The sequence below is a fragment of the Triturus cristatus genome, chromosome 3_1, assembly GCF_964204655.1.
Source record: "Triturus cristatus chromosome 3_1, aTriCri1.1, whole genome shotgun sequence".
In the NCBI taxonomy this organism is placed as follows: Eukaryota; Metazoa; Chordata; class Amphibia; order Caudata; family Salamandridae; genus Triturus; species Triturus cristatus.
In genome coordinates, this window is record NC_140583.1 from 911,238,154 (window position 1) to 911,248,782 (window position 10,629).

The 10,629-nt window shown below is 43.6% G+C and overlaps 1 protein-coding gene across 3 annotated transcripts in view; it reads right to left on the reverse strand.

Moving 5' to 3' along the window:
- The window catches only part of TANK (TRAF family member associated NFKB activator), a 299,318-nt gene extending 289,199 nt beyond the window's left edge, over positions 1-10,119 (reverse strand). The window contains exons 1-2 of one of the 3 annotated variants that reach the window (XM_085645448.1): positions 9,966-10,108; positions 9,777-9,796 (exon numbers count right to left, since the gene is read on the reverse strand). The gene's annotated coding sequence lies outside the window, so the exon portion shown is untranslated. Of the gene's footprint in view, positions 1-9,776; positions 9,797-9,965 lie in introns of all 3 variants that reach the window. The other 2 variants (XM_085645450.1, XM_085645446.1) reach the window with 2 other exon arrangements.
- Between the last annotated feature and the right edge of the window lie 510 nt (positions 10,120-10,629).

The following is a 10,629-nucleotide window of genomic DNA, read 5'->3' on the forward strand; positions in this document are numbered from 1 at the left end:
GTCCTGATGGAGAACAGCTCTCAGAGATATGGCTGATATTGTAAACCAGGTGTTTACTTCAGGATAGCTTTGTTGACTGAGACTGGTCTGGAGCTATAAGCTCTGAGTGATGTGAGGGAAAGACCTTCTGGCAGTGGGGCACTGCAGCTGGTTAGCTGGGTGTATTCCAAGAGATAGCACTACTGTCTGGCAGCTTGTGTAGGGGTAACCTATGTGCATGCTGAGGGACAGCTCTGCTGTCCAAGCACTTTGCACTTTGGGGGGGGGGGGACAGATCTGCTGGCAGTAACCCACTAGAGCTAGGTAGCTCTGTATTTATCGAGGATAGTGCTCCTCACTGAGTATTGGCTGAAAATGTACACCCTGCGTTCGACGAGGGATATAGCTACAGCGTGAGTGTGACTGCTGCATTTAACCCTTTGTACTCTAGGACACAGTTGTGCAGGATAAAACCCTCTGTAGCTGAATAGTTATGTGTATCAAGGGGGTGTTTTTGTTTTCTCAGCCTGTAAGATCAATACAACTTGGCATATAGTTCTGCTAAAATCTGAGTCTCTACTATCTGTGTACGCTGAGAGATAGCTCTACTGTCTGAGACATGACTGCAAGATATGTAGCCTTAGAATAGCTCTGCTGTCTGAAAGCCTACCTAGGCTGTTGGGTCTGAATATGGACAGGTGTAGTTCTGTAGTTTCAGCTGGTGAAATCCATTTAATCGGAAAGGATAGTTCCTATAATATCTAGGCCTGCAATAGCTGTGTAAACCGCTGGCACAGTGGTCCTGTCTGAGAGTTTGGGCTGTAAGATAAATGTGAGTTGCAAGATAGCTCTCCAATGTTAGATTTAAGACAATGCATTCTGTATATTGAGTGGGCTATCTTTGCGGTCTAAAGCCAGAATGCATAATATCTGTGTAACCTTAAAGATAATTCTGCTTCCTGAGGTCTGCCCTTGTAAGATCTATATTTCAGACGGACAGCTGTAAAATAACTCAAGAGCCCCCTAGAACTATGAACCCCAAGGGATAAGTCTTCTACATAATGCCGGGACCTATACATTTTTGCCTTCTGAGTAGTTACTTGAGGGTAAGATGTGTGTACCTAAGTAATGAGTCTGTTGTGTGGGCCTCAGTTAGCAAATTGATGGATATTTCCTATGTCTGATGCCTGGGTGCGTACATTAATTGCCAGGTTCATTTAATCTGCCCATTTGCAATGCCTTTGTATGTTGAAAGTCCTACTAAAGGCCTGATTTAGATCTCGGCAGACGGGTTACTTTGTCACAACGGTGACAGATCTCATCCACCGAAATATAAATCCCATAGTTTGTGATGGAGGAACCCGTCCACCGAGATCTAAATCAGGCCCTAAGTCTCCAGCTCTGCCTTTTATCCAACTATTTAGTACAATTACTTCCTCTGTCTACTCAAGCCTTTCAAAACTCTGTTTTTGTGGCTTACTGTGGTGTGCAGCAACTTTCTAAACAAACTTTGTCACTTGCCCTAAAACACTAAGGGCAAGCGCCAAACCTTCTACATCAGTGAGCACTCCATGTTATTGCAAGCTCAGGAGTTCAGGAAATACCATCTTTGAACTTTCCTACCTCTCCCTGTTCTCTACAAATCTGTAAATTCCTAACATAGGTTGCGGTATTGGCATTCAATCCCACACTGCCATACAACCTTAGGTTTTGAAAATTTGTTCTCAGCTTAGTGCCTCTTTGTCACAGTTTTAGCGAATTCAGAGCTTTCACAGATGCCTGGATGTTTTGAATTTACTAAAAATATGCCTGGTTGCATTATGCACTTCTTACCCAATCACCAATTTTCATTTTTATGTTTGGGTCACTGGTTGTGTATATTTGAGAACTTTTAGAGTCACCACTGTTCCAAGTTTGTGGCCAATAGTATTTTATGCCACAAGACACAAAACAAGTGCACGGGGAACCATTACTTGAGCATGCTAAAGCTATACTGGGCATTAGATAGTCTTGGTTAGCAGAATTACAGTAAAACATAACTGTATACTCCACTGACAATGAAGATTGATGTTCCATTATGTGGATTTATAGTAGAATAGCAGCCTGCTGATCATATTTATGACATAAGAACAGAGGGTATTTAAATGGCCATTTGAGCAGTAGACTTAAGAAGTAGGTAAAGCTTCCCTACAAGTGTGTAAAACCTGCTTTTGGAAGGAAAAGTTGCAACAATTTCTCTCAATAAAAGGTGACAAATGGAAAGTATTTACATAACAGTTTCATCTGTGCAGAATGCACAACCTACATCTTAATATGAGACACTCAATCTTCCAGCCATCTTTTATTGAGCATGGCAAAAGCTGTAAAAATCAGAGTCACATAAAATAATTAAGGTGTGGAAGTGCAACAGTGTCAGTTACTTAACGTTGGACTGTTAGTTTTGTTGCACTTTCAAAAACTGAACTTAGTATTCAATTTCCCAAAATAATCTTAAATCATAACAGGTTTTGAGGCTCTTGATACATTCAGCAAAACACTACTATGTGCCAAGTATATTTTCTCCATAACAGTTTAGCTCCGCACAATCTACACCCAACGAGCATTAACCCAATTTCTAAGTGGGTAAGAGCTCAGGGAGCTAATAATGTCTGCACTATATTGGTTATAATTCCAACCAGCTGGGTAATTCTCCCCAGCAAACTAGTAGGAGATATGGCATAGCCTTATTATCATTTATCAGTGAACTTAGGGAGCACTGCCAGTGTAAAACGAGTGTCAAGTGCCAAACAAAGTCAAATGCCCTCATATTTGGGGGGTTTCACAGAGGAAGCCCAATTCATGTTTGCAGTGAATCTCCCCTCTTTCCCCCCTCCAAATATCAACATCTTCTAGTTGTTACTTGACAATCTCTGGATAACTCACCCAAGCACAAAGGGTGGACAGCCTTTTCTTAGCAGCATTCTTTAGGTTGTCAGTTTTTAAAATAATTTTGAGAAAATGGCAACAATTTATGAATGGCCACACTGAACAAATAAATAGCAACTTATTCTTTTTAAATGCTACCCCTTTATCACAATAATAGATGCTCTAAGCCCTTATGCAATCTGCCCACTTCAATCAATACCATGTTAGTCTATGGGATGAAACACAATCAGGAATGTGCAGGTAAGTAAACAATCTACAATACTGAGTTTCTGGATAAAGGATCCGTACCGAGTAAGGTTCAGGTTAGTGACAAAACTGCACCACCAGAGGCACTGAGGTAGTCAGATGCAGAGGACAAACTCGGGACCTGGTGCTAATGTTATCCAACGGAGAAAGGGGACAATCAAATAGGTACTCCTTGATGACGAGTTGCACGGTTTGGCAACCCAGTCTCTAGGGGTCAAGGTAAGCACAGGGGGGGCACAAGGCAGCACCAAACTTACACCTCCAGTGGCACTGGGGAAGCGGGGTGCAGAGTGCCAACACAGCGTCAGACGCCCAATGCAAATAAATTGGGAATCTCGAACTTGGAAACAGGTTGCAGGCTCAGGCAAGGAGGCAGATCTATTCAAACCTACAGCCACACAGGTAAGTTGGCATGTGCTGGAGCCTCGTGATACAGTTGGTTGTCCCCCCCTTCCCCCGCAAGGCTCAGAGGCTCCGGGTGCAGGCGTTTCCTTTGGCATCGGAAATCAGCTTACCGGTGCGGTCGCGGTTGGGGGGGGTCATTGTGCAGATGCTACAGGCGTCGATGTGAAGTCCAACAGTGGTAAACCCACAAGGGTCTCTTGCTCAGGATCGCTGCGGAACCTTTTCTGGAATGGTGGGCCACTTAGTCTCGGGCCATGGGCATCGGGTGCAGAGGTGGTCGGTTTCGCTGTCCCACAGGCAGAGTACTTTGTCTTTAAAGTTGTTTTTCTTCTGGACAGGTCCACTGTCCACAGGAGATCAGGAGTCTTTTTAGAAGGCAGGCAGTCCTCCCAGGGTTCTGGAGGTCGCTGGTGTGAAGGATGGATCCTTCTTCTTTAGCAAGGTCTTTGAGGGCTGCAAACAGGCTGATAGGGCTGGAGCCAAGTAAGTTGGTGTCTTCAGTCTTCACTGCCGCACAGCTATTCTTTGTCCTCCTCTTCGTAGGTTGTCGGTAATCTAAGGATTAAGGTTCAGGGGTACTCAATTTAGGGGCGATACAGGGGTTAGAAGGTAGTAGTCAATGGGCTATTTGCCTTTAGGGTGCCTACTTGTATGTCCCCTCCCTCTGGTGGGGGGGGGAAATACCCCTAACCCTATTGGTTAGAATCCTCCAAAACAATATGGAGGACTTTGAAAGGAGGGAGTCACATCAGCTCAGGGCACCTTAGGTGTGGCTCTTACTGAGAGGGGACACACCTCTCCTGCTACTAATATTTCAGCTGACCTTGCCGCTAAAAGTCGGGCTTGGTCAGCATGACAAAGGATAGGAAGCCTTTGAGACTCACCACCTTTCAATGTTGTTCCTGCATGGGGGTAGGTGTGAAGCACCTCCACCCAGAGCAGGCTTTGTTTCTGACCCATGATAGAAAAAGGCTCCCACCTCAGGGGACAGAAACAAGTCTAGAGGTGGAAGGCTGGAGCAGCCCCTAGAGTGTGGATTTATTAATGAATCCAACACTGGCATCAGTGTGGGCTCATTAATCGGAGACATTTGGTACCAAACATCTAGGAATTTGGTGAAGTCATCATGGAGCTGTGGAACTCACAGTGACAAGTACCCAGCTCATGTACTCACTATGGCTTCACTGTGCACTTAGAATGGACCTAGACACTATAGGGACATATCTGCTCATGCAGTTATGCCCTCACATGAGGCATAGTGCAACCTGCATTAGGGCTGTAAGGCTTTCAGTAGGGGTGACTTACCCATGCCTCTTGAAGTGCTGATAGGCCTCCACACCGGGATGTGTGTCAGCTCAAATCTTCACTTTTATCTGCACCAAAACATGCAGGCTGCAGTGGCAGTGTGCATGTGGTTGGTGAGAGATCTCTTAGGGTGACACATTACATGTTGCAGCCCTTCTCCGGTCACACTGTCCTCGGTACCACTGGTACCTTTTACAAGGGACTTATATGTGGCCAGAGGTATGCCAAAGGGTACAGTTTTGGAAAAGAACACATGCACTGGGAACCTGGTTAGCTGGAACCCAGTGCACATTCAGTGAAAGGTGCATCAGAGTCAGGCAAAAATTGGGTGGTAACCATGCCAAAAGGTATACTTTCCTACAGGGCACACAATTACAAGTGGTATGTGTTGCAGCAAACATGCCTTCAGATACATAGCAGGTCAGGCCTATTGCAAGTCAACAGAGTGCACATGGCGATAATACAATAATGGTGGTGATTACGACAGAATAGAGTGGTCTAAGCATCTAAACAGAGGTCATCAAGCATATAGAACAGAAAGAAGGAGAGCACCGACTGTACTGCAGTGGAAAGACATGTGTCTTCTCACAGTTTTACTCAGCCAAGGTGTACCTGTACAATCTCCATAATGACCGTCGAAAGAAGTAGCTTCTATGGGGTTGAGAGCTGGTAATTATATTATAAAGCGATACCAAAGGGGATGATGGACGGAGCGTTAGAGCAAATCAAACACTCACCCCCAGTCAACTGTTTTGGGTTTAATCCATCATCATTCTTTAGCTCACTCCACCACCCCAGTTCAGACATGGCCATATGCAAATCAGTCTGACCCTGTGCCTCATGGGAACAGTCCAGCCCGAATTGCCAAGCCATGTCTTCCCTGGACCGGAAACAAGCATCCTGGGACCGGTTTCGGGTTCATAACCCTCATCAGCCAGGCTATCTTGAATCCAGTGGCAAAGTGAGCAAGGGACCCACGTCAAGGCATACCCTGCCAACATAGGGCGAACAAAGCGATACCAAAGGGGATGATGGAGGGAGGATTTGAGAAAGTCAAACACTCACCCCTAGTCAACTGATCTGGGTTTAATCCATCATTCTTTAGCTCACTCCACCACCCCAGTTCAGACATGGCCATATGCAAATCAGTCTGACCCTGTGCCTCATGGGAACAGTCCAGCCCGAACTGCCAAGCCATGTCTCCCCTGGACCGGAAGCAAGCATCCTGGGAACGGTTTCGGGTTCATAACCCTCATCAGCCAGGCTATCTTGAATCATCCAGTGGCAAAGTGAGCAAGTGACCCACGTCTGGGCATACCCTGCCAACTTAGGGCGAACAAAGCGATACCAAAGGGGATGATGGACGGAGCGTTTGAGCAAATCAAACACTCAACCCCAGTCAACTGATCTGGGTATAATCCATCCTCATTCTTTAGCTCACTCCACCACCCCAGTTCAGACATGGCCATATGCAAATCAGTCTGACCCTGTGCCTTATGACAACAGTCCAGCCCGAACTGCCAAGCCATGTCTTCCCTGGACCGGAAGCAAGCATCCTGGGACCGGTTTCGGGTTCATAACCCTCATCAGCCAGGCTATCTTGAATCCACTGGCAAAGTGAGCAAGTGACCCACGTCTGGGCATACCCTGCCAACTTAGGGCGAACAAAGCGATACCAAAGGGGATGATGGTCGGAGCGTTTGAGCAAATCAAACACTCACCCACAGTCAACTGATCTGGGTATAATCCATCCTCATTCTTTAGCTCACTCCGCCACCCCAGTTCAGACATGGTCATATGCAAATCAGTCTGACCCTGTGCCTCATGGGAACAGTCCAGCCCGAACTGCCAAGCCATGTCTTCCCTGGACCGGAAACAAGCATCCTGGGACCGGTTTCGGGTTCATAACAATCATCAGCCAGGCTATCTTGAATCCAGGGGCAAAGTGAGCAAGGGACCCACGTCTGGGCATACCCTGCCAACTTAGGGCGAACAAAGCGATACCAAAGGAGACGATGGATTTAGGCCCAGATCTCTGTACTGGGGTAAATGTATTACATTGTTCTGCATTCTGTCCATCAACTGTTGTTTTTGCATTTGTCACCCCGAGTGGGAAGGGTAGGCCCAGACGTGGGTCCCGTGCTCTCCATGCCACTGGAATCAAGCTATCCTGATTGAAGAGGGGTGAAACCCCGAAACCGGTCCTAGGATGCTTGTTTCCAGTCCAGGGAGGACCTGGCTTGGCACTTCGGGCTGGACTGTACCCATGAGGCACAGGGTCAAGACTGATTTGCATATGGCTGGGTTCAAAGTGGAACAGCATGGTGAGCAAAAAAACAATGGATTTAGGCCCAGATCTCTGTACTGGTGTGAATGTATGACATTGTTCTGCATTCTGTCCATCAACAGTTGTTTTTGCATTGGTAACTATATTATAGTTCTTTTGAAGCATAAAATATTCTGTGGCTTTTGTTTTTGCTGTCCTGGCTCTTTCCTTTCCCATTTGGCTCTGTTAGCCACTGCCTTTAGCAATATTTACTGCAAAGGTCTACTTAACTTAGGCTTGAGTTACTGATTGATCCTTTACAGTATAATGTTGCACCACCTGCCAATCTGGGTTACAGGCTGGATGCCAGTTGAGCATAATAAACAAGGTTTAACATAACAATACTTCACCGAGTGCACTATGCCCATAAAAGGTTGAAAAAAATGGAATATATGGTATCTAACCTATACTGAAGTGCGTGTGGACCGGTGGGAGATTTTATTCATAAGATAGGGTTATGTCTTGAATTGAAGAGCTTCTGTGAGTAGGTCATTGCCACCAGATGCAAAATTAGCTCTGTTGGGCATATGGTCGGATGAGATTCTACATATACATAATAGAATACTATTTGATTTGAGGCTCATGATTACGCACAGGAACAAAGCCAGACACTGCGAAGAGCCTGAGGCACCAGAACTGTAGAAATGAAGGCTCAATAGGGATTGGTGTTTGCAGGTATGTAAATTTGTGCATGAAGTTTGGGAAACATGACAAAGTATGAGGCATGTATAGAAGAAGCAATTGAGACAACTTGAGAGAGTTAGAATAGAGACAGTATATCTCAGACAAGATATGATGGGCTGAGGTACATGGAGGGGTTTCCCACTTCTTTATCTCAGTGTTCCACCCTCACACAAACATACAAAGAAATTGCTAAAACCTTTGTGACAGTTCATAATGTACACCCATTTGATCAGGATACCGTACGACCCCTACGTGTATTGTGAAAAAAAGTTTGGTGAAATGTTTTGATGCATTTGCATCAAGTTTTGTTTTACTAAAAGCAAAAAATAATAAATTTGATGTATAATTAATGTTCCTGCACAGAGTTTTATCACAGCAAAACTTGCAGTGAGCCTTCGGTCCTCATGCTTGCCTAGCTGCCTGCTTGCTTAGACTGCATCTCATGTCTATAAGTATATGGCCATATGTACAAACTATTTTTGCATTCAGACAATGCCCGATTGGGGCGTTTCCAACTGCAAAAATGCATTACTTATGCACAAAGCACAAATTATGAGTGGATGGCATGTTAACAAATCACAATTTGCATTTGCAATTCAGTATTTGATATGGGCATGTGCAGGGCATCTCTTCAAAATACACAATCGCAGTGGTATGTATGAATGTTTTGTGACCAAATTATGGTTGTGATACATTCATATTTTACCGACACCTCAAAGGAGGTGATAACTATTCGCAAATTTTGAATGTGAATGTTGAAATATATTTTAAAGAGCAGACAGTGTGGACCACTGCCTACACTTAAAAAAACATAAACTTTGAAGTTTCATTTTTTCTTTTTTACACGCATCCCGGTTCCCTTTAAGGAAAACAGGATTTTTTTTTTAAACAATTGCTTTAATAAAAAGCAATCACAGACAAGGTGGACTGCTGACCCCAACAGGCCACCATCCCTGTGATGTCTGCGATATCTAATGGGTTACAAATTGCTACCTGCCTCATTATTATTCATCAGGTAGGACGATGTGCAAACTCATTAGGAATCACTATTTAAGAAATCTTTCTTGTGTACATTAGTAATGCTGATTCCTAATTGCGGATCGGTTAGTATCGCATTTGGAAAATCGCAATTCCTATTTTTTTGTACATTTGGCCTGTAGTCCCCATAATTATTTGCAAAAATTAATTTCTATAATTAACTAGGGTCTCTGTACTCTATTTATTTCAAAATGCAGTTTCTTCGATTAATTTCTTCATAAGTTTACCGTCGAAGCCCAATGAAGGAAGTTGTTACCTTCTTCTCTTGGACTGGGTGTACTTCCAATTGAGGAAGCTCGGCTGCAGCACAGACAGAATCTCACACCGTTTATTGAATCTCATCCTGTTTGCTTTTTAGCTGTTATTCTTTCTAGAAAGAATGCTTGCTACCTACTGCTTTTAATTGTATTATACTTTTAACCTAAACAAAGTTCCTCCGTCCCAGCCGAAATATTGTTGATTGTACATATGTTGTAGGATCACGTTAATGTTGGTCTGATTCTACATAATTCAGTCCCAATCTAACAAATTACAAATCGCCAACCAAAAAAAATCAACCACTATAGTCAGAACCAAACACTGTGTTCTCATAATTAGCCATTTACAAATAAAGAAGACTTCCTATACGTTTTGTAGGCAGAAACACGTGTATCGTGCTAAACAGACAGAATGAAAGTAGTTTTTCTGTCACTCAATTTGCTTTAATTCTGAGTCACCCCAAAAAAGTATTACCCACGTTATTATCTAAATAATGAATTAACATAAAGGTTTGAAAGGTATAGTTCCATATAAATTGTCAAATCGCAATTTTTCGCAAGCGGATATAATGTATTGCGTAAAATAGGCAATTTTTATACATCAAACATACCTAATCTTGACGGCCCAAACCTGGAAAAAAACACAAGGTTTATCAATATATAACCAACCTACGTATTTCTTGAAAAGGTTGTATGCTGCAGTGAAACGAACAACTAGAAACGCGAACAAGCCTTCTAGCTGTAATAGTGCTTTAAATCCGTCACGATTACGACTTTAAACGTATAAAAATGTTGGTTACCTTCGCACTGTCTTTGAAAACGCTCTCCATTCTCATTCTTCATTGAAACCGTGGCAGGAGTACATTTATAAACATCTGCTCCACTGCGATATGCGGTCTGCAACTGAGCACGACTTGACTGGTTGTAAACTTTTCGTTCAGCTGGGAACTTCCATTGGGAAATCCCCCGACTGTAGCACTTCCGTATTGGCAGCTGTCTGTACCCAATCAGTTTCCGACTTTCAGCTCTCATGCAACTAAACCGGCTCTGCAAAGGAGCTACGATTCATAAAAGTTCTTTTTCTGCAAGCGGCACTCGAGACGGAAGTGCGTGCTTTATGTTTTGAAGCAACAGGGTCATGCTGACATTTTCACTTACGAAAACTTATAACAGAACTATAATCTAGACATTGCAATTATTAAATGGACATGATCCAACTAATCAAAGATATAACCAATTAAGACATGCAAAAAAAAAAAAAAATAGGTGGATTTCCGTCGATTACATAAAATCAACGGAAGTTGTGGGCTTTAAGTACCCCTAAGTATTATGGTGGTTGACACACTGGTGAACCCTCCTCCTCGCCATAGTGACAATGTACACGAGTACAGCCGGATTTCTTTTGTCATTGTTATGCAAGTAATCCTAAGAATTGTTTGCCAGCTACTACAACAGGTAGTCAAG